Genomic DNA, 24,476 nt, shown 5'->3' with positions numbered 1-24,476 from the left:
GGATTCACAGTCTGTGGACTGTAGGTCTGATCGCCTTCTTAGGAGCGAATCGAGTTCCCAAATAGTGTAATCACCTATAAGCTCGATTCTGGCAGTATCGGTTTCACGAACAGCCTGTCAACTGTAGGTCTGATTGCCTCCCCCAAAACAAGTAGCCGAGTTCATAAATAGTATCATTTATTCAAATGCAACATTTACAAAGCAGGTTTCAGATGTCAGTACAGGAAATTCTCTACTAGAGCGTGGGGTTTTAGCTAGCTCTGATGTACAAATGTGCAATCATCACTCACCCCAGAAGATGGGAGAGGGCTCTCAGTCTCGAGTCTCCTCAGGCGGCGTCCTGATGCAAGGGGAGGAAAGGGGGGATCAGCGCATCAACTGATCCAGAATTCATGATGGATTCTTCCCTCTCACTTCTTAGTCTCCTCAGGCAGCGTCCCAGCGCGAGGGGAGGGAAGGGGGATCAGCCCGTTGACTAACCCAGGAGTTACGATGGATTCTTCCCTACCTTTTCATCCTTAGTTCACCTTTTATACTTTTCTTTATGTTCAGGTGGAGCTTGAGTGACTAGAGTCATACTTAATATTGTTATTGATTGGTGAAAAAGTTTCTTGCTTTCATTTTAAAGTACAGTCAACCAAAAATCTAGAGTGCATGCTCAGTGAGGGGTGGTCGTACCTCGGAGGCAGGTAACTTTTGGGGTGGTTTTCACATTATAATGAGCAAAGTTCAAGCAAAGTTCATCCAAAAGGAGTGATTTGCCACCCTTGCTGGCTCAGCACCAGACAGGTTATCGTATATCTCCCATCAGACAGCCACTGTGCAGCTTATCAGCAGCCCAGCACAGGGAGTGCAACAGAGTTTGGCCGCGGTGTCTTCACTCCGCTCCATCCTCCGTTACTCCCCTTTGCAGCTGCGAGGAGGGCAGATTGCGTTGCCCAGGGAACCGTGGAGGAGCTGAGTCCGTGCGCACCAGCCATCCTGGAAGTGGCAACTGTGTAGCACCCCAAGCAGGCCTCTGTAATGCCCAAACTTCTGTTAGGCCCTAGTTTTCCCTCTCAGATTCTGCTTTCAAACAATTCTTCCACACCAGGGATGGGTGCCACACTCTCCAAAGATACAGCCTCAGATAGCTCGTGAGGCAGGCGTCCCCATTCCTCCATGCTGGTAGTGTGACAAGTACATCTGGCATCTGTGAACCCTTCCTCCTTCGGGGATTTGTGACTACTGAGCTGACTGAAATTTTTTCAAAATGACTTTTCCAGAACAAAGCGCTCACTTTTTCAAAGGTACACACATGCAGAGCAGAGAGTCAAAAATAACCTTCTTTGGATATTCCCCTCCTCCCCGTAAAGTACAATTTCCTTGAAGCTTTGATATATTCCAGGCAACGCAGTATATGCAATGTGCTTCCTTCAGTTTATGCATCCCTTTCTCTGCAAGAGCCTTCCACCCAGCTCCTGGCAGCAAATTATTATTCATCTTCATTCCTGGTAAACCCTACCAATTTTTAAGGCTTCATTATCTCCTCTGAAACTAGATTTAGCCTGGAAGACTAAAATTTCCTAGCCAGCTAAACTGTTCTTCAATAAATGCCTACTCACTAACTTCTCCAGAGAGGAACCCCATAGAGTAATGCTGTGTCTCTTCCATCTCCCGTAGCTTTCTCTGTTCTCCCATAGCTTTTCCTCTTAAAACATTTAACTCTGTGTAGGCAGGCAGGAGAAAATTCACTCCAGGGAGAAGAGGCGCTACACAAATGGAGGCATGCAGGGTACCGACAAGCAATCAAACCAGCATCATTCATTCTCCAACAAAGTGATATTAAAATAAGATGCTGTTCAGATGCATTTTTGAAGTAAATGGGAACAGAACTCCTATTTATTAACAGCTCTCCAATTACTACTAAATTAGCATCTGCGCAGTGTGAAAAGAAATCATAAGGAAGTATCCAAGACAATGCAGTTTCTTATATTCTCAGGAGAGCGGGGTGACATCTTCTGTGAAAAATATTCATTTGTATGCATTTTAATATATACATATTTTGGTATATATATTTCAATGTATGTGTGTTTCCACTTCATATGTCACTGAGATGTGTACTTTTGCAGGTTGTTCCTTCCTTTCTTTGGAGGGGTTGAAGGCAAAACTGGCACCACGCAAAAAATATCCACCAAAGAAAGCAGAAGATAATAATGGAGAGAAAAGGGTATCTCAGCATGCAAATACTTGCATCTAAGTCCATATTCAAGTTATATTTATTTAACAAAAGCAAAATGGAATTCTTTTTGAAATGAGAGCTGAAGTCCTCTTACTGAAATGAGGGATCTGAGTCAGGTTTTCTGAATTTCAAGAAAGTTCCCTAGCTGCTGAAATACTTGATAAAAGGCTATTGGTTACCTTCAGCTTTATGAATATTAGCTGCTGGAAAATCAATTACCGGCATAGCCCTTAATTGCAATATAGAGATCATTATGAGCCACAATGCTGACATCTGGATTTTATTTTGCCAAAGTTCCTCTGCATTATGGAGATTTCTGAGTTGCAGGAATGCAAAGTTCGCTCTCCACTCAGTAATAATGAGCCTTTACCGGAATAGAACTGCGGGATTTGGCTTTATACTTAATGATAACTTGTGTCATGTGAAGGCAGTGGTAAATATACTGCTGATGGTAACTTGCGGATTTCATGTCAGTTCTATTTTTTTTTCCCTAATCTAAAACTAAATGCGCATATTTGCCAATTTCACTGATAAATTTTAATTCAGAATCCTCGCGTGAGTCGTATTACAAAAACAATGGCACCTTATAGAACTACATTTATATATATATGGAATTACACTTAGAAATCATGTACCTTTTAACATGATCAAACACAGAGCTTAGTCGCATAAATATGAATGAAATCCTGATTGTATTACTGTTTGCAGTCACATAATACTTTCATAACAGACAGGCTACTGTCTACGCTATAGGTTATGCAGAACAAAAAAGGATTTCACATTGCAAGTCTCTGTTGGTGAATTTCATGCAATAAACATAGACTTTGGTTTGCCAGATGGAAAAACAGAAAAAACTACTGAAAAGTATAGGGGGAAAAGGATGGGGAAAAGAGGAGGAGTGGTATATTTGCTACAGAATTATTCAGAGTCTCCAAATTAAAATAAAAGAATAAAAAATAGCATTTTTCATCTTAGAAATAATACCTCTGCAGAAGACGGTGTAGCTGTCATTTTCATAGTCCCTGAATGGGCATCATTTCAGTAATTGTAACAAGGGCACACAGAGAAGGGCATACAAAAAAGAAGCGTTCAAATCTTATCGCTGATAAACATTTTCAGGAGAAGACGATTTTTCCCTTTGAACATAAGTATCTTTACTATTACTTAATATTTATTTGATGGACACTTACTTCTTGATTCTTTTAAAATTGAAAACATTTCCACAGACAGCTATAAGAAAAGAGTAAAGTACATTTGGATATTTACAAAAATATATACATATTTATCAAAATATTTATCTTATTCTCTTTAAAATCTGGTCTTTCTCCAAAAAAAGTCTTGTATACTATTCTGCCTAGCATCAATTTCCAAAATATAACAGATTTAAAAGCTAAGTCTCTCTTTTGAAAGGGACAGACATTTCAGATCATAAGTCTCCTTGGCAGTTAATGTCATTTTGCACCTAAATCACTTCTGAAAACAGGATTTAGGAGTGTAAATCAAGGAGATTCTTATAAGGATTTTTCCTTACAGCCTACAGGAGAAAACTGAAAAGCCTGAGAAGAAGAGTCAACACTAACTAACCTAATCTGAGTGCTTGCAAGAAGCTACCCATTTTATCAACCACCATGGCTGGTTCCAAGGCTTCTCAGCATTGTAGAGAAAACTGATTCTTGCCACCTTGGAGATATCAAATAATAACTTCAAGTAACATTGCTGAGGATCTACGCATACAATCTCTGCCCTCCTATTCTTCACAGCAGCAGAACAAAAAGGGAATAAAAGATGTCCATGGGGCAAGGGCCTGAAGCGCACTGTCTGAAGCTTGAGCACGAGCTTGCCTGCATGCTGCCCTTGGACAGAAATTCAAAGGAATCTCAGAAGTTTAGGTAGGAGTCCCAATTTCCTATCCTGACAGCAAAAAAAGAGAGTCCCATCTTCTTCTGAGATAATTCCTGTATCTGGATTCATTCAGATTCACTGTCCTCAGTTGTGCAATGCTCATGCAAAACATGGCAGCCTGGCAAGCTTCACCTAACAACAAACACAAATCCTTGGACATCCCCTCCCCTTTTTATTTCTAGACCATTTTACAGGGTCTTGTGCCCCATAGATCAGAGGATACTAATACTTGAAGAATTAAAGTTTACAGGAAAACTTGGGCATGTTTTCATATTCTTTTTTTCTAAGCAGGTTCACTGGCCATTTCAATGCAGCCATTTTTACTTTTCCAGGTAGATACTGAGATGAAATACTGTTCAGTAAAGAAGTTTTAACATCCGCTCTGGCTATTAAGGCAAATTAAAACTTCTGCTTAAAAAATGGAATTGGCTAAGACAAAACATTCAAAATAAGTGACTTGTTGAGCTCTCATACTGAAAACTAAACTGCTCAGCATTTGTTGCTAAATAAGGTGTTAGGACCACCCTGTCATCATTCCTAAGGATGGGGCTTTGATGCTTACTCAGCAGAGGAATCCTTCTTGTTTTTATTCACAGGAAAGAAAAAATGCATTTTTGAAGAGTATGTATCTCAGTGAAGTTCTTGACTCTGTTTGGAAGAAAGGTCTGCCCCAAGAGACATTCTCTCAGGAATTTTATACACATTACCAAGCTGACTTTTAGTCTGTAAGTTGGAAAAGAATCTTGAATTCAGCCTCTGCAGCGTGCTATGGCTCTGGAGTAAGAAAAACTGGGAGAACTTGAGGATATGCGGTGTTTTCTAGCAGCCACTGAAATATTTGGTTTTGCCTTCAGGTTTCAGACTGGCAGTAGCATCTTTGCTCTCAGCATACATACTCAGCTGTGAGAAACATCAGCAAATTCACCTGGGAAGGACATATTCAAGTGTTGTGGAGGTATCGGACAAATAATGTAAATGATAGATAACTGAGATTTATAAATGCAAATTTTGTCTTTATTTCCAGCTTTGAGGTTCAGAAGTGCACAGCATTTTGCTACAGAACATGAGAGCAGAATCAAGCCATCCATTACAAACAGAGCTAAATTGTCTTTTAAGATGTATGAATTTCAGTATCCTGCAGTCCTTGTAACCTTTTGCTGATGTACTGGAGGGGAATATGGTCATATAACAGCTTAGTAAAAATTAAAATCAGGTAGCATTCTTTCTTAACACATTCAGGGTCTAGTAAGGAAACACAAAAGGAACGTGTTTATTGCCTGAAGATAGAAGTCCTCAAGGAAATTCTTGTAACTGAACAGCGTACCTAAACACACAATCCTATGAATCTCAGAAAGATATCAGAATACACTACTGAAATAAGCATCTCGCTCATCAAAAATAAAAAAATCCACCTACTCACTAGGGTTACAAGAATAGCTGGGAGCATTTTCAAGATGGTCATTAAAAAACCGTACAAATAAATCATATGAAATCTGAAGGTGATTTAAAATTCGTATCTGTAAATAACTCATTTGCATGGAAAGAAGAAAAAGTGATTTTAGTCATCCTCAGACCTCCGGAGATATTTCTTAAAGCTAGACTTGAAGATTACAATTCATATGATTAATCATTACTACCTGCACTCCTTTATCAGGTATCAGACTGATTTGTTTGTTTAAACCCAAAGACACTTTCTAAGGTGCTTTACAGACAAATGCAGAATGACAGGAACCCTGCTCCAAAGAACTTGTATCATCTGGTTTATTTATGTATGGTCAGAAACACATAAGCCCAAGAGAGAGTATAACAGTATTTAAGTCATTCAACAGCAAGGAGAGTGGAAAGAAGAAATATGTGTCTTCTATTAAGCCCAAGGGAGCTGTCAGCTGTTCTGGCTCTCGCATATGTGTTTGCTTTGAAGGTGCAGCATTTAGCGAAAGGAATCCAGGCAAGGGACAAAATCTAAATAGCTAGAACAAATGAAACAACTAAAACAAACATGCCCTAGAGGACTCCACAACTTCTAAAGTTATACCAGGTACACTGACACTTGTGATTATAATGAATTTTGTAACAAACAGCTCTGACTTTTCAAACTCTATATTGTCAAAGGAAAATGGAATAGCAACAACTCTTATACCTGGCCTGGAGCAATGGGAATATTTTCCAAAACTTATGTCTTTCTTCCTCTCAAGGCAAGGAAAGATGACAGAAGAAGGAAGTGCTTCCTATCTTCCCACCAACTAACTTATAGCTCCTCAGCAGGAATTTGCAAGAAACTTCAAGCCCATTCTCATTAGATTAGCCTTATTGCTGCCTTGTTGCTGCTTACTTCTAATGCTTCTTGTTAGCACTGCAGATTTATATGTTTAGCCTGGTTTTCATACATTGTCAGGTATATACGATAAAAAACTTATGCAGGTGTATGTATGCATAAACATTATCCTGTCCTCCCCCTTATAACTCTTGAAACCACCAAGGTATTAAAAATTTTTTTTTTGACAAGTGCTAATGGTATCACAGATACAGAAGCAAGTGACAAAGCAAAGATGTCCATTAATGTCCTCTCTCCTCCAAGGAAAGGCTTGCAGATATTACTTGACATCAAAGACATTAAATTAAAAAAAATGCATGCTGAATGCTCCAACTAGCAAAATTTTCAGTAGAATTATGTCAAATAATCTGGCTGGAAGACCAAAGGCCATAGGAAAACAGACTTCCTTAGCCCTGCTGCTGGAAATGCTTTTTCAATTTTTGCTTTTAAATACAGACCTCAAGCCTGGTTCATTTTTAGAGGTCAAGATTATTCCTTAGAACTGAACACCTCACTGCCCTGGTAAATTCTAGGGATATTAAAGCAGAAGAATGCAAGGTTTTATGTAAATGTATATGAAATCATTATTTGCATTATGTGGGACATCATTGCTAGTGAAAGTAGTTATTTTAGACAGTGATATGCAATGGGCATTTTAAGCTAATACTGTAAATACTACTTATCACCTTTCAGATATGACAGTGAAAGTGAATATGATCTGACTACTAGCTTATTCCTGCAAGGTGCTGACCTCTATCTGGAAGCCACATGAAATCCCAATAGTTGAGCAAATCGCTACAGAAGGTGTAAATTCATTGGTTTATATTGATAAGCCAGCATGGGAATTCACACACACACATATATGTTCATTACTATGGATTTTCTTAAGAAGCTTTTAGTTAAGAAATTATAATTGTTTCTTCAAAATAGTGCACATAAATCAAATATATATATTTTTTAATAGATGCGGTACAGTGAAAAAGAATGCAAGTTTAATAGCTTCCCTCAGTCACCAACCTCTCCCAACATCATCCATATATAATGAAAAAGTCTCTGACAAAACAGGCCAAGATATCATCCATAATAGGCCAAAACATGTATACTTGCCCTTTTTGTAAATAAAAAGGCAGCCAAGCTGCAGCTGCATATAGCACAAAGCATGTACAGAGCTCAAGTAGAAGGCTAAACATGATGGCTAGGTCAGAAATAGAGAATCATCAAAATGACTTTTTCCCTAAACCTCTGCTATGAAGGGAGAAGGAGATGCCCACCCAAGAGCCATGATGTCTGAGACCTGGGAGCTGAGATGTCTCAAGGGCAGTGATGACTCATTGACTGTGCACTTGAGGTGCTCTTGGCAATGGCCGTAAACTTCTTTGAGCTTTTAGTATTTAAACTTAAGCATTAACAACCTGACCCTGACCAGCTGAAATGTACCTCTGTGCAGCAATCACCTCAATAAAAAGGAACACTTTGCCCAGACTACTTGTAGATGTTACAGATCCTGCTTGTGGACTTCCTTAAACACTCCGGAAAATTAAATAAGGCTTCCTCTGGAGAAAGGAAACAAATCAATGGCTTCCTAGCAAAACAAGGCTTTACTAATAAATGAAATGAATCTCCTGGAGCTGAATATCAAACACTACTGCCAGACAGGCATTCACAGAAAATCAGTTAAAGATTTAACTGTCACTGGTAGCTGCCAACAACAAAGCAGGAATAAGGCACTTCCACCTTTGCCATGCTTACCTCTATAATTGGCACTTCAAAAGACCCTTTTTATCTAAATACCTCAAAATACAAACATTAAATATGCCAATCCAAAGCTTCCAAAATACTATCTTCTTGCTACCTGAAAGGAAACTGAGGTACAATATAGTCAAATTCTCACAGAAACAAAACAAAACAACAATACAGAAACACAAAAACACATCAGAGATGGAATACTAGGTAACTGACTTCAGTTTTGTATTTTAATCATGGGTCAAAAACATCGTTTCCTTCCTAATGAGCTGACGAAGTACCGCAATTCTGTTTATCACAGCACAACTATTTTGAGTTTTGTTGACTTTTCTGCATAGCTGCTAAGACTAAAAGATACACAAGAAGCCAAACTAATGCTGTAGCAACCTCTCTTGTATGCTGCTCTCACACATTAGAGCCTGAGCAAGTTGTTGAGCTAATGGGGCCTATGGAGATTAGCATCAGCTTCTCCTACTATTACTTTATTCTTGAACTCTGAAATTCCAACCGTGAGACAGAGATTTATCTCTGAAGGAACAAGGGAGCAAGCTGACTCTGTCAGAACTCCCTACCCACTTTCCTCAGGAAACCTTCACAGAAGATATTTTCACGAGGATTTGCAATCTTGGACAGGTTTGGCCAAAACAAGAGTAATATCAAGCATGAGGACCATGCGAGTGCTTCTGCTCTGTGGGCAAAGCTTCTCTTTAACAAGCTGCTGCTGGGAAAAAAAAAAAGGGTAAATTAGCATGTTTCTGTGAGCTGAGCACTTGTATATTCTTGAAGGAGGCAAGCTCTCTCTGACGGGCTTCCACACATAATCCCTTCCTGGATGGAAACCTGTATCATTAGGCTGAACTCAAAAAGACTGAAGGAAAATTAAATTACTTGAGCAAAAAAGCAGCAGCTTGCCATTGCACTGCTGGTGATTAGACAGTAGACAAAGACTCATGTGGAGATTTCAAGCCACTGTTGTTCTTCTGTATTTTCTTTACTCCTGTTAGAAAATTATTTTATAATGCAGACATTTCAGGCTTTTTTGAAGAAACCTAAGGTGGCTCTAAAGAAGTGACTGTTGTAAAGTCACATCTGTGTGTGAATGTAATTCAGTATTACATTCTATGATTTTTAAACTAATTTTATCTCCATTGAATCCTGAAATAGTTCAGAAGATATCTTCCTGAGGAAAAGTGTAGAAACCAACTTTATTAGGATACTTGACATATTCTTACTGGTAATATTGTCTCAATGACTTTAAGGAGGTGTGCTCAGGTCCTCTGATAAGGATGGCATCCTTAAATACATCATTTACATGCAAACATGTTGGTATAGACTGGCCTGTGAATATCTAACTTACTCTCCAAGAAACTGTGAAAACTGAAAGAACTGGAAGGTGCATCGCTGTAAAGAGTTTTGACTTGTGCCTTTGATTCACTAATTTTGAGATGTAAAAAGGTGGGCAGGGAAGAAAATTTGGGTTTGATGTAGGCAGAAAGTAAATGAAGAAATGTGCAGCATCTCTTCATTCTCAAGGGTGTATAACACCCTTCACCTCCCCATGTACAGTAAAACCAGGCCTGAGGAGAGAAAAAAAAAAAAAGAAAAGAGCTTTGGAGACACAATCCTGACCCAGCTTTTTGAACTTGGCCTTTAATCTCCTTCCTCCCAGCTCTGCTCAGAGTTTCAGCTAAATCTTTCAGATAACAAAAACTGGAAATAAGTTCTCGTACCCTGCTCCTTTCCCACTCCCCTTTCACATGCAGTCTCTTCTGGCAGGGAGAAGGACGGGGTCAGGGGTGTCCACTCCTCTCCTGCGCTGGAGGCAAAGACAGGGAGATCTAAAGGTTTCACACCATGTTCCCCAGCTGTGCAAGTTTAAAAGGCAGCCTGGTTCTCAGTCACCACCATGCTGAGATGAACAACTCATACTCACTGCCCGAGAGAAGGGAGCTTCTTCTAGTCCTGCTCTCAAGTTTGATGATTGTAGGTGATAAAAGAGCAAGAGCAATCCGGAGGATTTCTAGACCAACATCAGCCACACTCTCAGTATTACTGCACTTCACTTGGCATCTCTCAGTCCCTACATGTTTGCTTGTCCAGAACTCCTAAAATGGGGCACAACAGTCCCTCCCTGGCTTAAAATACCTTATATAGCTAAATAGAGAGAAAAAATAACTAAAAGTGCCAGCATATTGTGGATTTCAACTATTCAGAATTCTTTATACTGCATCTCTCAGTATTTCAAAGGAAACTTCCTTTGAAAATGGTGCTTCCAATAACAGCATAGGATCATTTTACCAATAATCCTAGTAATATAACAAATCCCTTTACCATCCTATTCAATGGAGTTGTGCTCCTGGCAGAAAGGGACACTGGAGATTTAGCTCTATCCAAATGCGAATGGCATTTTAAATCTAAATCGTATCAGAATGTATTAAGAATATTTCCAGAAAGGAGCACAGTGTTAAAAAGTCAGGTGGAAATCCTAAGCCTTCCTCTTCCTTGGTGCTCAAATTCAGTGATCCTGCAGCCTATATTTGCCTGCCACTGTCCAGCTGTGTAGGTAGGAACAACTTTAAAGCCTGCTGATCAGATCAGTGGTATTAACTCTTCCCCTTCTTTCCCGTCATTAGTCTAATGAGATGATTTCAGACTGATGTTGGGGCCTTGAGAAATAACTTCCTTGGTCAGAGTCATTGGCTGTACAAGCAACAGTGAAGTCAGGCTGGCACTCCCACAAAGAGAATATTTGTTTTCAGTTCATTTTTTCAGAGTATGTTGAAGTCAGAGCAATACTCTCCATTTTTTGTCACTGCTTTATGGATGTAAGCATTTGCACAATACCTTTTTCTTCCAAAAAACAGAGCAGAAGGGGAAATGATCTGAACAAGTACTTATTAGAAGAATATTTGAAGAATTTTGCAGGTTATAGAACCTGCAAAATGTTAGACTTTAATAGTGGAACAGTTGTCTGAGCAGATGTCAATAAAATGCATGTACAAAATACTGCTGTGGAAAATCAGTGGGCCAAGCATTAGACCAATGTAGGCTCAGACTTCATTTGGTTTTATTTTAGAGTAGTTCAACTGGCATGTGAAACTTTCTTTTTGCAAGTATAGCATTGGTATATTCAGTGTTGCAGATGGAGGAAAATTCTTCAACATTTTCAGTGCTAATTACATTTGTTTTCATTATCACGGTTGTCTTAGAGGTTACCTGCCTTCCAGGTGAGCCTCTTCATTATATTGCTCTATTTTTATTTTGTATTTTATTGTATTATGATCAAAGAATGGGCTACAAAATGGCATTTAAGACCTCAGAAGAGCTGAGTTGTACAAAGTGACCTATCTAAAAAGAAACCATTTTCCTTCACAGAACAGCTACAATTTACATGATGGCAGCACTCAAAAAACGCTCCATTCTCTCAGGTACTGTACACAGTGATAATTCAACACAGCCCTTATCACAAAGATTTTATGAGAGGGCTTAAACAAAACATTAGAAACACTTATTTTAAATTAAAGGATTTCAGAAATTAAATGATAGAAAAATCATCCTACTTTCTAAAGCAAGAAATCCAATTTGCTTCCTAATTCAATAGTTAAGCTTCTAAAGCCAACAGCATTATGCAACTGTACAAAACAGCATGCAAGGATAATTAAAATTTCAAGAACTTTGGACTTTGAAACTTCTTGAACTGCACTAGGTTTATACTAAGCCAAGTAAGTTAACACAACAGCATGAAAAAATAGAAAAAAAAAAGTCTTCTGCAAATATCTGATACGCCTTTCCAACAAGCACGCTGAAATCTGTTTTAATGTACTTGAGCCAGATTCATATCTAAATGAATCCAGCTTTCCATTAGCAGGCACCAAATGGAAAATTACAGCAGGTTTTCAAAATAATTCTATGGAATATGGTATAAATCAGAAATTAACTTTAAGAAAAAGCATCATTTTGACAAAAGTGCATTACAATTAACATAAACTGTATTGATTGGTCTATAACATTGCACCATTTACCAACGCAATCTAAAAACATCTGCTCTTCTCTAACTGCTTATTTAGATGGCAGTTTATGAGTTTTGTATGCTAAACATCTCCCTTTAAATCACTTCTTCTTGAAAGTTATTAAATTAAGGAATACTACCGTTATCTTATAATTAATGCTAGTACCAGAAATAGATCAATAAAATGGCATTAAGAAGGCTTCAGAGGAAAATGTGGCAATAAAAGGAGAAGGAGTACTATTAAAATTATTAATTGTAACTAAATAAATCTGTTTTAAGAAAATTCGTAATATCCCAGAAGTTGTTAAATGGCTTGTATCAGTTTTTACATACAGTCTGATTAGAAAATTCCTTATCATATCCACTGTGTTATATACCTGAATTCCTTGAGGTGGAGGTCGGTAGCCACAGGTGGACCCATTTTCTCTATTTGATGGTCTCTGCTTGAAAGAAAATCAGAGGTAAAAAAAATATAATTACCTAAACAGACGATGGCCTCCCTCTCCCCCCGTCTTTTTTCTTTCCTTTTTTTTTTCTTTTGAAGAGAACAACCTACAGACAATAGGTGCGAAGAAATGATGAAGATGCACTTTGCACAGCCAGGTCTGTCAAGACATATTTTCAATGTAATCACTTGATTTCAGTTCTTGTAAAAGCATAAATTGGGCAATCATCCCCAAAGAAATCAGAGACTCCATCATAAAAATCAAATGGAATACAACATCCTTACACTTCTCTAATTTCTGTTCTTGCCCCTTGCTCTGGAGTAAGCCACTTTCATTTCTCTTCATTAGGAGGGACAGATCATGAAACACAGGGCAAGCAAATGGAGCTGTCTGAACGAAGATCAAAATTCACACAAACTCAAAATGTGAAAGAAATGGATTGAATTATTCTTTATCCAATGTGGAAACAAAAGAATTGCATTTAAATACTTTTGACCAGCAACCTATTTCCAAAGCATCGATGTCTGGTGTCCAGCTCTGCCCAAGATCTGCCCAAGTCTGCCCAAGACTGCAACTGTTGGAAGAACCCTTGGCTATGAAGAACAAAGAAACACACTGATACCCAGAAAAACGATACAGAAATATAATTGGAGACAGATGTAAAGTTCACCTTTACCAGTTTTTTAGTGTATCATCCAGGAAAAAAAAAATTTCAAAGGGCTCTGACCACCTAAGTGTTCAATCAGAGTCGACTAACAAATGAGAAAATGAACATCTGCTTATATATGCCCACAAATTGGGAATTGGTCCCAATGTAACTTTAAGGAGCTAAGACATATACCTGAAATAAGAGAAGGAAACTTGACACATGGATACCAAATGTAGTTCACATCTGAGTATAACCAAGCAAATTTGGTAAATTTGCTTGTAAGCAGTAAGAACAGGTTGAATAACAGAAAGCTAAGAGATCTGATTTAATTTCTGTGCTTCAGAAACGTTTGGAATGATGATATTTTGTATGCTGAATTTCTTTCTTCAGCGTTTGTGCTTCTGATGACAGCACCTTCCAAAAAACTTACTGCTTTTCTACTTTTGTTTTGTTATTTTTATTTTAGTTTCATAATTACAGTATTTCTGGAACTTCTTTAATATGGATTGAACATCCAATAACATGATTTGTGTCCATTAAATACATATATAATTTACCCAGAATATATACTTACCCAAATAAAACCAGATAACCAGTATTTATCTTCCTAAAAGTAGCAAAAAGACTTGCATCTGTTTATTAATAGGCATATTTGTGTTTCCAGGTCTTCCTATAGCCATTTTGTCTTTAGATTTGAGCAGCAAAGCACTGGCACTTCATCATAGCTTGCACTGGCTTTTATCTTTCAGAGCAAAACTCCTGCCAAACAAACATCCCATTCCTAGGCCTAAATGCATGAACAGTATCTATTGGACACTAATATCAGATCTCAGGGAAACATGTATTACCTAAGACTGTTTTATGGAAAGTTCCACATGAGAGTCCACCAGACTGAAGAACCAGACTGTGTACTCAGGCTGTATATTGTTGGAATTCAGAAAGACTCCACATTTGCAAAGCAGCTTAGTTTGAGATCGAACACTCTTAAGTAAGTTCTCCAATTCTCTCTTTCTCAGCCATCCTTAGGATAATGGTATTTAGGCCAAGTTTGAGTAAGTAGCTTAGCAGCCCCGAGTGAATTTGCCGCACTGAGATGCAACCAGGACACACTGATGATTTTTTCTTAATGTAATGAGAGTGCTGAAATGAGCATCCATCCCCCTCAAACCCCATAGCAGAGGTATCCTCTGCTCACATGCTGAATATGAAATAAGATTTTGTATTCCAGACCTGCATGGTTCAGAGCCTGCAGAAGAATTCACCAGAAGACCACAGCAATAATCATCTCAGAGAAAGAACCTCAACTATTCATATTTTTCTTTGCATAGCCTCAGAAACAGGACAGTTTGAAAGTTCAAAGACAGAGGGGCTGGGGGAGAAATATGGGCCCATAAAAAAAAAAAGAGAGGATTAAAAAAAACAGACCAGGACAGCCGAACATACCCAGAGAAGAGGTGTTAGCGTCTTCTGTTATGCATAAAGAGGAGTGCTGGTATTAAGGGAGAAGCGTGCAGGGAGCCATTGCAGTACAAGGCTGGAGGAAAGTTCTGGAAATAAAGATCCAATGGTTCGTTTTGTAACTGGTTGAATCTATTCTCTACTTAACTTTCATGTGGAAACAACTCTAGTTGTTCCAGAGGTTCAAACCTTATTTAATCCAATCTTTATTTAGGCAAAACTGTTAATGATTTCAAAGAGAAACTGTCCTCAGTAAAAAATGAATATGGAAATAATTGATGGGGTCCTATGTTTGCTTGCACCCTATGATTCATCACTGGTTGGTAGTTTCTAATTGACAGAACATAAGGAAGACAACGGAATGGAACTGACACACTTTGATGAAGAAGTGAGGGGAAGTTTTCGTGGTACCCATTTGCCCTGTATCTGGCCTAAGGAAGTATCAGTATCTTTGTACATTGATGAGGATTGAATTAACCCAAAGCTTAGAAGAGAAAAAAAAAGAACAATAGGTGAGAGGTTCTGGGATAATTAATAAAAACTTTAATATAATACAAAGACAGTTTCACTGAGCATGCACAAACCTGATTAATGGTGACACTATTTCAGATCAGGCAGACACAGGATCAAAATATTTTCTTTCCAGAAGACCGCTGAACCTGCAGAGGCCACAATTGATAATTATTTCACTAAGCCCAGGTAGAATCCTACGATGGATTCTGTTTTATCATCACAGAATAAATAGAAAGCTGGCATTATAAAAACAGCAAAGAGATGATTGGTATGTCCTCCCATTTCTTCTTCCAGATGAGATCCTTCCTTATTAATTGACATCACTTCTTCCATATAATATTGTATATCTTTAGACCCATGCCCATAGGTCAGCCATAAAGGATTCTCTAGCAATTTCAGAGTAACATTTCCAGAATTAAGAAATACATTTGGACACAAGCATTTTGAAAACGATCACTTGCCAGCCTGGCCTGTCTGTCTCCAGATAAGGCAGCTTCCCATTTCAGAATGGGATTTTCCAAGACACTTGAATGGACTATAAACTTTTAAGATGATGAATTTTCATTGACTTGGAATTGCAACCCATCCCATCACACGTGGAGATTGAAACAATGCAGCTTTTGGCTTTGTGGACATATGACATACTGGAAAGCAATGGCAAGTCAGGTGGGATATATTAGCAAGTCAGGTGGTAATATAGCAAGTCAGGTGGGATACATTTTTATCATCTGACTATCAGGGCTTGTCTCTTTCTTACAATACAAACACTATCAGAGTCTTGTATTTTACTTTTCATAGTAGTAGTCTTTACCTATTAGATTAATAAGTGGAAAAAAATATATAACTGTGGAAGTGTCTATTAGCAATTGGCAAAGTGGAGAAAAAAAAAGCTTCAAGTGTCTTTACAATTAATATTTTTATAACCTAATATCAGATTGAAAAGCAGGGAAAGCAGACAGAAACCAGACAAGTTAAAAACTACAATGGCATCTTTAAATGGCTTTATTTAATCAAAACGAAACCGCCACATTTGAAATAAAGCATCCTAATAGAAAAGCATTTTATTCACCGCAACATTTTCTGATGGAAAAACACCTAAAAAGGCATATTAGCACTATAGAAAATGTGAACGGAATGAAGCCTGCTGGGCTGCCGATCCATGTGCTGTTACTGGCAATTACATCATATAGCTCCTTCTGTGAAATGATTGTATCATCTCTGCTGGAGGCCCATGAAATATGACATCATCCTCAGAAAATATATTATGCATAACCCTGATTATCAAACCATTACGACTACATTATATGCAAAAAAGGATCAGAAAAAAAGCATCTTCATTTTGTCTATATACTACAATCAGAAACAAACATATGATTCAAGTGAATAAAAGAAAAAAAATGAATCATACTCAGCCTCCATGAAAATTGTTCTAAATTACCACTAAAATAATCTCCAAGCTTTTTTTTTTTTTTCTCCCCAAAACCATATCAGTAAGTTTAATCATGCTTATTATTTCTCCCTCCAAAAATTGCCTCATTTATAACCCTTGTAACATCACAGCTACAATACTGTACATGCAAACCAGTCGTTTTTGCTTCTCCTGGATAAAAGACAGCAGACAGCTGGCATGTCCTTCCTGCCACATACCTAATTTATATTGAAGTTCTATTTGATGAAATAAAAAAGCCCAGCTCCAACACTTAAAAATAAGTTAAATGACTCTGTTCAGCGATGTTCATGCCAACAAGTTCTATGATCTTTACTGAGGCTTCATTAAGATTATGCTTAGGTTTGAACTGGTATGCGCAGTATCTGCACAATTCTACTTTCATTGTGATACAACTATTATACACTTGTTTTGATTTCTGACTTGCTTCGGTGAATGAAGAGCACAGCACAGTACAAGTGGTATTCATTTAAGCACATTCAAGGGTAAGACTATTCATCGGTGCAAGTGTCATTGAACCATGCAGTCCAAAAGAAGCTATGTAAACTCAGAACACCTAAAGGAATTATATCCGTGATTTTGACCTGTTAACAATAAATTGGACGGTATCCTTGTGTATCAGGCACTTCCAACCCATCCTTGCCTGATTACATAAGGCTAAAGTGGTTGTCCTTCTGACCCAAGCGAGTCATTAATTCAACCATCTCTGGAAGCATTAGCTTGCTGGACTCTGTGCAGAGTGACAGACAGAGAGGAGAAAGAATCAAAGGCAATAAACACATTAAAACCTTTTTTTTTTTTTTTCCAAGTACAGAGAAGAGGGAAAATAAGGACAAAGGAATTAAATGGCAAGATGAAAATAAGCAGATGAAAGATGAAAGAATGCACAGTAGGGCAGGGGATGAAAATATTTTGGATTTGCCAATTCATCCTCACAAAGCAGAGCTCAAAGAAAGGGTTGATAAGGAACTGATTAAATTCACTGAATACTTATGCTGCAAATTCCACGTACTGTGCAGGCTCACAAGAACACAGAGTTAGCTAGTCAAGGGACACAAATAGAATTAGGTATGAGAAGCTGGAGGGCTAACATTCACAAAGTTGATGTTAAACAATGGAAATCCTTTTCAAACATGAACAGTTCACTCTTAGCATATGTCACATATCTAATGTATGTCTCACAAGACTCCAAGACAGCAAGAATGACATGCAGCAACCAACATATGCCTGGCACTTTTCAAGTACTGACATACTGAGTGAAACAGCAAGTACAAGGTGAAGAACAGCATGAGTGTATTAGCATCTTCCATTCTCCTGGAAGCTGAGAGCGAGAGACATTCTGTAGTTGCCAAAGGCAATATCAGCTTTACACAGAGACACTAAGGCAGGCAGCAAGTGGTGCATTACATGTGTTAGAGGAGAACCACACTATATAACAAAGCTAGATATCTAGCTAGGTACCAAAATACTCATAATATACTCTCAGAAAGTAATTTTTTGGGGGATATTTTCAAGTCAAAAGTGAAATTATAGAGCTGGTGGCCAAGATGTGAAGTCTATTTTTTACAATCAGCCATAGGGCCATCGTCCCATATGAATAACCCCCATCTACAGAAGCAGCACTAGAGGAGACCCTGGGAGCTACAGACTGACGATTCTGACTTCCTCTGCTGGTAAAATGACAGAGTTTATAATATGGAACAAGAGTACTGGAAATATGGATGAACACAGATTGCTGGGAAAAGAGTTGGCACAACTTCTGTAAAGTGAAATCTTGCCTTGCTAACCAGCTGTTTTTGAAGAGGGCTTCAGTAAATACATAGATAAAAGGAATCTGTCTACATAATATCTATGTCTAAAAATAATATGTCTAAAAATTCTATATCAACTTTAAAGAAAATAGAAAAAGTTTAAAGAAACTTCCATAAAAAGTGGAGAAAAGGCACTTTTATGGCCTGAAAAATTGATTAAAGAATAGGGGCCGTGAAGAAAGTTAGTGGTTACTTTTCTAGATGAAGAAGAGTGAGGCATCCCAGGGATCAGCATGGCAACTAATTTGACTTCATATTTCCAACAGTGACTTGCAAAAGGGAGTAAACAGTAAGACGTCCTAATCTGCAGAGTGCTAAACCCCATAAGGCAAAATGGTAAACGGGGGAGCTTCGTTGTCGATAGACATGAAGTAGTGAAGGGGAAAAACAATCTAAGGGATGGCTACGTTGTGCTGACTTCAGAAGTGCTGTTAGAATCAGTGAAAGAGATGTTGGAGTAACAGAGCTGGCAGTTCTCTAAATCACTGGCACGATGTGCAGCAGCAGCTAGGAAAGCCTGCAAAACGCCGAGCATCACCAGGACAGGTACTGACCATCAGACAAGAAGGGCATCGCTTTGCTGCTGCATGAAAACCTTGCTGTGTACACACACCGAGCTGTGTGAATCATTCTGTTGTCAGCATCGCAAAGAATGGAGCAGCAGAGCTGGAGATACTGCAGAAAACCACAACTAAAATGATCAAAAGCGAGGAGCAGCTGCCTTGTGAGGAGCACAGGCTGAATAGTTTGGGAAGGATAAGCAGGAGAGGGGATATGGCTGAGGTTTACAAAATAATGAGGGCAACAGATAAACTGAGTGCAGAACTGCTGTTTACCCAATCCCACATAGTAAAATGGGGCAGCCACCCAATTAAATTTTTGGAGTTAAGTTTAAACTGAATAAAAGGAAGTATTTTCTTGTACACAGCAGGTAGTGTTGCTACCACAGAGGCTGTGGAAGCAGACAGTATCAACAGGATTTAAAAGGGATTAGATAAATTCAGGGGCAACACATCCTTTACGGGATACACAAAGGACTAGACAGGGATGCATGCTTTAATATCCATAATACAATATTTGTGAATGCCAAAGTAGTACAAGATCACCGAAAGCAGACAGGTTCATGTGTTCTCTCTATAAGGCATCCACTTTTGCCACTATCATAAGGAGACTATTGGCCTTCTGGATGTTCTCAAGCACCAAAAAGATGGATACAGCTCACAGGTACTGCCTCGGGAGACAGGTACCCGTTTCTTTTCAAAATCCTGAAGCGTCAGGCAGAGAGAGTTAGCTTTTATAGTCAGTCACAGATGCCCAGTTTGAAGAATGTCTAACAGATGCTGACAGAATTCAGTTAATTAAAAAAAAAGCAGCGAATGATGCTGATGTTGAGAGGCACAGCACAGAACTGAGTTAGAGCACAGCATGGATTTTAAATTGACACTTGTCCATGTCTGATCCGGACTCCAAGGGAAACCAGACTGCATCTGTCTGCAAATGGTCATCTGTCTCGGAGAGAAGTGGTAGGAGCAGTTTGTTCAGTGCTGGAAAAAAGGTGGAGTTAACAGGGACAATTTGGGTCTAGTGCTCAAACTTGCTCCTTGGCCCACCTTTATTTAGCAATACAGAGGAATCTGTGGGAGCTGGACTGTTTTTTCAGACCCACTGAAAAGGCCCAAGATGACTTTGTCCTAGTTGCTCCTAGAAGATTCTTAACTGCAGAGCTACAGAAGTAGCTCTGATGTATTAGAGACTGTTTTAACAGTATAAGCTGGGTCCTGCTAGAACTGCAGCAAGAGAAGAAGGGTGCTCAGCATGGTTATATCTACCAGTTACACACCTAAGGTCTCTGCCACCTCTGAGCTCTGTGCTGTTTTTACTACATTATTTTTGTACCACAGCTAGCAGCCTACAGCAGCTGCCCTGCAGCAAGGGAGGTAAAAACCACTTGTTACCACTGCAATTTATCATGCATCAGTCCCTCTTCCACACATGTTACAAGGAAGAAAAAAAAATGTTTCTTCTTCATTTCCACCAGAAGAGAAACTTGTCTCTTAAGCTCTCTGTAGGTGCTTTCCCTGTCGTGATTTGTTTCGCACTTTCTGGCAACTGATTTGCCAGTGACTAGAAGCCACATTTAAGGGAGAAAGAGATTCGCTCCATCTCAACGCTATCAAACATTGGTTCCCAACTTCATTAAAAATCATTCTCATCTCACAGAATTGTAGACGTGAGCACAGGCAAACTGACTCGCATATTTGGCTTTACTTCTTACCAGAGTCTAACTGACTGATCAAAAGGATCAGCCACTTTATTTTTCCTGTATTTTAAGTTCCTTCCCCCAGCATAGCTGCATCGACTTACAAGCTGCAGAGTTCTGTATTCAAAGAAAACCCTTTGTTTAACAGCAAAATAAAGAAAACTTGACTTGTTGTCCATGGAAGGTAAAACAGTATCATCGGGAGAGGAAAAGCTCATTATGTGCAGGGAAATCAAAAGAGTTTACCAGATATCCCCATATTAATCAAGTTGCACAGAATAAGCCCATAGATAGGGGGCTCTGCAGGACAGGAGATGTAAGAATTTCATTTTCTAGCCGAGACTTTCATAAATCTAACACATGTTTTTTGTGCTCATGTCACAAGTACAGTAGACCTTGTCCCCCTGTGCAGATGACAAATGGTGATAGATATTCTCCTTATTGCATTTATGGATTTTTTTTTCTCTTTAAAATCTAGAATAATTTATCTGTAGGTAGTGTAAGTAAGAATACAGTTTAACTGACTAAACAGAACAACCGTACTATATAACCACTAATCCTGTTGTTTCCGTCATTTATAGCAGAGGAGCTCCTTAATCCACTTATAACATTGTTTTTAAACACAAACGCAGCACCCATTTCTGCATGAAGCTTTACTACCCTGTATTTTATGGTGTAATGCCACGAACCTTAATGGTGCCCTACACTGTTGCAGAGGATAATGGCAAATCTAGGGCACTAAATGTTTAAACTCACTTTTATCCTCAGTGCGCAGCAAATGCTGTTTAGAATTACTTAGCTGAGGATGGCATGACACAGTACAGAAAGCAGCAGCAGGCACGACCTCCCTGCTTGGCCTTTGCTAGTGAGTGCCTTTCTCCAGTATTCAGAGGGCTAAGGGCGCTTGCTGAAAGCTTCATGGTAGTCACAGGACAGGGGCACCAAGCACATCTCAGTGGAACACGTACACACAGAATCACAGAATGGTTGAGGTTAGGAGGGACCTCCAGATATCATCTGTTCCAAACAGGGACACTAGAGCATGTGGCACAGGGTGGCATCCAGGCAGGTTTGGAAGATCTCCAGAGAAGGAGACTCCACAACCTCTCTGGGCAGCCTGTTCCAGGGCTCTGTCACCCTCACAGTAAAGTTCTTCCTCACATGGAGATGGAACTTCCTGTGTTTCAACTTGTACGCATTACCCCTTGTCCTGTCACTGGACACCACCAAGAAGAGTTTGGCCCCATCCCCACTACGTTCACTCCTCAGCTGCTTATACATATTGATCACCTACCCTACTTGCATTCAACTTGCTACCATCGTTCACCCTGCCAGGTCACCAGGTGCCTGAACCAGACTGTAACTTAAGTAGCCCATTCAACTTCAGTTGGACATATTTCTGCTACAGTTCCCACTTCACAGCTGCCATCTATTTTTCCACACTTCCAACTCTCCTATGTGATTTCTAATGCCTAGGTTCTCCAGAGGCATCACCTCATGGTACTCCATCAATATCTGCACCTGCTTCCTGCATCTCCCCTTCCCTTCTCTTCATTGCATCTCTCTTCTGCCAGCCAAACAGCCTGGCTTCTTCCTGCCCACTGCCTGAACTACTGTGCTACTTCTTCACAACTGCCCATCTTGCTTATTCTCTTTTGTCATAAATACTGAGTATCATCCTCACTGCGTCTCTCCCCCTAGCATCTTAGTCCTTCTTACCTATCTAACCTCTGGCTACCCACACTTTTCCCGTCCCTGCTTTCTCTTTCTGGCTCCCACAATGTCACATGAAATTCTTAAGACCATACTGCCTTTGTCATTTTTCAGGAATATTTCCTTTCCAACACTGCTTCCTGCTGATGCTGAAACTCCCCTTTTATCTACCTGATGAGCATCTTCTCACCTCTCTCAAAATGCAACAAATCTTAACCAACTCTGTAGGACGATGGAAGAGCCGAAGTACTCAGCAGGGCTGCTTGGATGGCTCAGCGAGTGAGACTCCGCCACCCACCTATCATCTGAGCTGCAAGCTGATACTCCCTGTGACTCTCAAACTCTTGCTCATGTCTTACACAAACTGGGGTTCCAGGCAACAAACCAGGCTCCAGTTCTGTGACAGGAAGATCTGAGGAGAAAGAATCATTAGAGAACTTAGATGATAAAAAGAAAACAAACACTCAAACAAACACTCGTTTTTTTTGTAATCAATTTAAAATCTATTATTATACTTTTTGTTGAAATTTGTTCATTTAAATATATATTCTGGTATATTCTGGTGTGATGTTCTTTCCTCCCTCTATGTAGTGTGTGTCCCTCTCATAACACTCCATGGTAATTTTTTCTTTTTTTTTTTTCTTTTTCTTTTCTTTTCTTTTCTTTTCTTTTCTTTTCTTTTCTTTTCTTTTCTTTTCTTTTCTTTTCTTTTCTTTTCTTTTCTTTTCTTTTCTTTTCTTTTCTTTTCTTTTCTTTTCTTTTCTTTTCTTTTCTTTTCTTTTCTTTTCTTTTCTTTTCTTTCTTTTTTTTTTAATGAAATCTGATTACTTTATCACATGAGAGATTAATCCATCTTGTTTGCCCCTGGTAATAGCTCTCCAATCCTCTTGTCTTCTAGGAAAAAAAATGTACTTTAAATAACACAAGTAAAGCATCACATAGATAAGTTCACAAAGAGCACCAATTGCGTAAGAAAAAAAAATAGACAAGCAGCTGCACATGAAAGAAGCAAAGAAGCAATTTCATACCTGGACTATCGAAAAGAGCCATGTCTACTCCACTGCCTACAGCATGGAGATGACTGCTTATATATTACTCTACCTAGTAATTTATTTGCTAAATGCCTGGGTTGCAGACTGGGGAGACATCTCAGGAAGAACTTAATGAGGTAGAAAGATTGCTTAATACCTTTAAATAAATGATTATTCAAACCACAGGAAAAAAAGATCAGGGAAAATCCATTTCCTGGCTAAGAAGTCGTTGGCCACTCAAGGACAGGAAACAGATAGTTTAGGAGGGGATGAGTTTTGCTAGCTCTTTTCTCGCTAGAATACACAAGAGCCGCAATCAAACATTTTGATACTCTCCTATGTTTGTAGAAATCTCTGACTGTAACGGTGCTTTTATACACAGATTTATCCAGCCTCCAATTTGTTGCCTTTTATTTCTTGGTCTATCAAGCATTACCTTGAAATACTTTTTTTTTTTTTTGTAGTTTGTTTTGTATGTATCTGTCTATTTCTCACGACAAGTATTCTCCTTTTAGAATAGTTGATGAAAAGCCCCATTTCCCACTGATACAAAAGCAGCGTCCTTTAAAACCATTTCACATTTAAACCAATCCTGTTAAGCATGACTCCAAGAGGCAGCTACTGTTATTTTCTGAGGTGCCCAGTGCTCATAAGTTTGAGACATGCCACTCATTTGTGCAATAGACTTTTGCAGACTGTCCCTGGCCAGCACAGATGACTGAGCTGACTGCCTAAAATGTGGACTATTTTAGAATTTACTGTAACAAGTTGTAGTTACAATTGCTTTTGCCATCCAGTGTAACAAGGAGCTTTCTAATCCAGGAAAAAAAAAATCTTATCTCAGTGAACTGCTGCATTTCTGTCATTGTCGCAAGCAGATAGTGCAGGGAGAATTTTGGATAGGATTACATCTGCCGGTAACACCCGTACTGTTCCCTGTACAAATGTGCCTCATTTCA

This window comes from Tinamus guttatus, unplaced genomic scaffold (genome assembly GCF_059628265.1).
Source record: "Tinamus guttatus ecotype Peru unplaced genomic scaffold, ASM5962826v1 Tinamus_guttatus_pri_ptg000544l, whole genome shotgun sequence".
Taxonomy (NCBI): domain Eukaryota; kingdom Metazoa; phylum Chordata; class Aves; order Tinamiformes; family Tinamidae; genus Tinamus; species Tinamus guttatus.
The sequence above is the reverse complement of the archived record's forward strand: the minus strand, read 5'-3'. Positions refer to the sequence as shown.